Raw genomic sequence first — 4,124 nt, forward strand, 5'->3', positions numbered from 1 at the left:
TTATTTTGTGCATAACTCTGGCAGGAGTTTGGTGAGTGAAAATGTTTAATGATGACTGACTTGTTTCTTTTGGGTTTGCTTAATTTTAACATTGACAGCCCAAAACAAACACACCAAAACTGGCTTCTCTTCAAACAGTGATCCATCTTCATTCTCTCTTTTATAAAATCAGATTTCCTGAAAAACTGTCTCCACCCACTGACCCTGTCACTGATTCTCTGACATTCTTTTTACACCTCTAACATTCTATTGAAATTCCTTTCTCAACAGCCAAATTCCTTTCTCAACAGGCTCTTCTTTGTCAAATCCAATAGCCTCTGGTAAGTTCTTGCCTTTTTTTTACTCTCTGCTGCATTTTCCATTCTAGACCATCTTCTTTTTTTTTTTTAATTTTTTTTTTTGTTTTTTGGCTGCACAGGATCTTAATTCCCCAACCAGGGATCGAACCTGTGCCCCCTGCAGTAGAAGTGCAGAGTCTTAACCACTGGACTACCAGGGAAGTCCCTAGACCATCTTCTTCTAGGAATGCTCTTCCCTTGTGGTCTTGTAAAAAATGCCATGGCTCTCTACTCTTCTAACCTCTCTGAGTGCTTAGCATTCTTCTGCCAAGCTGACTGGTCAGTCAGCAGGCTTTTCTCACACATACAGAACTTCCAAGTAGCTTTCAGTGTCTTAATCTTTAATATGATGAATGGCCATGGGTAATAGGAAATATGAGGAAAACCTCAATCATGAAAAAGAGAGCTTAAAAAAATTAAAAAGAAAAAAGCAAGTTGGATAATATTGAGATTTTTTTTCAATGTACAGGAAAAATAAAAGGAACAACAAAAAGTTGTTTGTTTAGTGATTTTTGCAAACTAAGTCTTTTATGTCTGTATCTTTTGCCATGTGTGGTCACTGAAGTCTCTGCTTAGTCACATAGTGGTCAGCTACTGATTAGATGAAGGTTTCCTAAAATGCCTGGGACCAGTAAGTACCCCAGTCTTTGTGGAGGTGTCCGTGTTGGGGCACACTATCCACACTCAGCCATGAGGTTTACAGCTCTGCCTTAGCCTTCACTTCCTTCTTATGCAGAACCTCAAGATTATTCAGAGGTGAAATCATATAGCCCTGATTATTTCTTGAACACACACACAGTCCTGGGCATGCACACAGAATATGCACATATATATGCATTGTCTTCTAGATTCCCAGAAGTATGTTTGAGGTTTTCAAAGTCCCTGCAAACATCTCATTCTCCAGATTTTTTTTTCCTTTGTGAGCTTTTGCTTAGCCTCTTGTTTGCCCAAACTTAGGAAGTCACAATGTTCAACAGTTACCTCAATGTATTACTTTTTCAGTGATATTTGACTTTTTAAATGTATCACTCTGATAAAAATAACTAAGTAAACAAACATTTAGAAAAGAAATTAAAAAATAAAACACATCATAACTTTTTCATGTTTCGTTAGGAACCACTCTTTGCCTGGTTAATTTCTCTCATCCTACTACAAGTCTCAGTGCAGAGGCCATTTCCTCAAGGAAGTCTGCTTTGAGCTTCCAGATCAACTTCAGACAATGCTTTATGCTACTGTAGATCTGAGAATTTATTTGATGGACCTTATCATAGTGTATGTATCTGAATATTTGTATAATTCTTTGCCTACTGCTGTCTGCCCAGCTAGGCAGTAAGTTCCACTAGGGCCGTTACATCTGCCTTGTTCACCACTGTATCCTCACTACCTATCATACTTACTATCACATTGTAGAATGTTAAACACGTATTGAATAATGACAGCTCTACATTCTAGGCATGGAGAACTCATCTAATTCCATAACTTTATTTCCCCTACATACATCCATAATTCCAAATATTCTCCAGAGGTCCATATGCTGTGTTACTAACTGCCTGCTGAACATTTTTCCAATAGAGGTCCACTAGGAGCCCAAAGCCAAGTGTCTTCTTCTCAAATATGCTTTCTTCTTTTCCCTATGCCAATTGATCATGTCACTTCTATTAAGGATAGAAACTTATGAACATTTTTATTCTTACTTTATTTTCACATTACTTATATATTTGGAATAAGTCCTGTCTTCCTATAACTAACTGCACTATTATCAATATGTTCTCAAACATTGTGCTGGAGATGTTCTTCCAGTACATATTCTGCGGTAAACTTTGAAACAATATCTAAATTCCTTAACATGGAAATTTTAATTCTTTATGATTTGTCCTTCCAATATTTTAAAAATCTTCACTCTTGTCTCCAATTCCACCTCACTCCTTTGCACAGCTAAGTGGTCAGCTACTGATTAGATGAAGGTTTCCTGAAATGCCTGGGATCAGTAAATACCCCAGTCTTTGTGGAGGTGTCCGTGTTGGGGCACACTATCCACACGTTAGATTATAGTGTCAGATTTTTTACTGATCCCTGAATGTGCTTTTACCTTCTAAATCTAAGCAGCTATTTTTTCATTTTAAATTGAGACATAATTGACATGTAATGTTTAAGTTTAAGGTGTTCAATGTAATGATTTGATAAACATATATATTACAATGCAAATTACCATTGTAGCATTAGCTAAGACCTCAATCAGTTCACATAATTATCATTTCTTTTAAGTTGTGAAAATATTTAAGATCTAGTCTCTTAGCAATTTCCAAGTATATAAGGCAGTATTGCTAACTATAATCACAATGTTATGCACAAGATCCCCAAAATATATTTATCTTCTAACTGCAAGTTTTATAACCTTTGGCCAACAACTCTTCAATTTCCCCATCTCCAAGCTCCTAGTAACAATACTTTACTTTGTGTTTATATGAGTTTAGCTTTTTTAGATTCCACATATAAGTGATATCATACAATATATGTCTTTCTATGTCTGACTTACCTCACTAGGCATTATGCCCTCAAGGTCCAACCATGTTGTCACAAATGGCAGGATTTTCTTCTTTCTTGTAGCTGAATAATATTCCATTATATATATTTGTGGTTTCATGTCTTATGTTTAACCCATTTTTGAAACTGGTATAAGATAGGGGTCTAATATCATTTATTTTGCACGTGGTTAGCCCAATTTCTTAGCACCATTTATTGAAGACACTATTCTTTCTTGTTTTTGTTTTTTCGGTACACGGGCCTCTCACTGTTGTGGCCTCTCCCGCTGTGGAGCACAGGCTCGGGACGCACAGGCTCAGCAGCCATGGCTCATGGGCCCAGCCACTCCACGGCATGTGGGATCTTCCCGGACTGGGGCATGAACCCGTATCCCCTGTATGAGCAGGTGGACTCTCAACCATTGCGCCACCAGGGAAGCCCCTATTCTTTCTTCATTGAATATTCTTGGCTCCCTGGTCAAATATTAGTTGATAGCATATGCAAGAGTTTATTTCTGGGTTCTTCATTCTGTTTCATTGATTTATGTGTCTCTTCTCATGCCAATACCATACTATTTTGATTACTATAGCTTTGTAGTATAGTTTGAAATCAGAACATGTGATGCCTCCAAGAACATGGGATATTTATTCCTCTGTTTGTGTCTTTCATTTGTTTGCATCCTCTTCAATTTCTTTTTATCAAAGTCTTGTAGTTTTCAGTGGACAGATCTTTCACTTCCTTGGTTAAATTTATTCCTAAGAATTTTTTATTCTATTTTAAATAGGAGTTTTGTTATTTATTTTTCAGATATTTTGTTGTTAGTGTGTAGAAACACAAATAATTTCTCTACATTGATTTCATATCCTGGAACTTTACTGAAATCATTGATGAATTCCAACAGTGTTTTGGTTGAGTGTTTAGGATTTTCTAAGATCATATCATCTGCAAAGAAGACAATTTTACTTCCTCTCCAATTTGTTTGCCTTTAACTATTTATCTTGCCTGACTGCTGTAGATAGGACTTTCAGTACTAGGTTGAATTACAGTGGTGAGAGTTAGCACTGTTTTCTTTTTTCTGATCTTAGTGGAAAAGTGTTCAATCTTTCATCACTGAGTATTGTGTTAGCTGTGGGTTTGTAGTATATGGCCTTTATTATGTAGAGGTATGTTTCTTCTATACCCAAGGTGTTGAGGGTTTTTATGACAAAAGGATGTTGTTTATTGTCAAATGCTCTTTCTGTATTTGAGATGATACGATTTTCG

At 36.5% G+C, this 4,124-nt stretch overlaps 1 non-coding gene across 1 annotated transcript; it reads right to left on the bottom strand.

Moving 5' to 3' along the window:
- Nucleotides 1–426: 426 nt before the first annotated feature.
- Nucleotides 427–499, bottom strand: TRNAR-UCU. The gene has a single exon. It is a non-coding gene; the product is annotated as a tRNA-Arg (tRNA).
- Nucleotides 500–4,124: the final 3,625 nt, after the last annotated feature.

This window comes from Phocoena sinus, chromosome 10 (genome assembly GCF_008692025.1).
Source record: "Phocoena sinus isolate mPhoSin1 chromosome 10, mPhoSin1.pri, whole genome shotgun sequence".
Classification (NCBI taxonomy): domain Eukaryota; kingdom Metazoa; phylum Chordata; class Mammalia; order Artiodactyla; family Phocoenidae; genus Phocoena; species Phocoena sinus.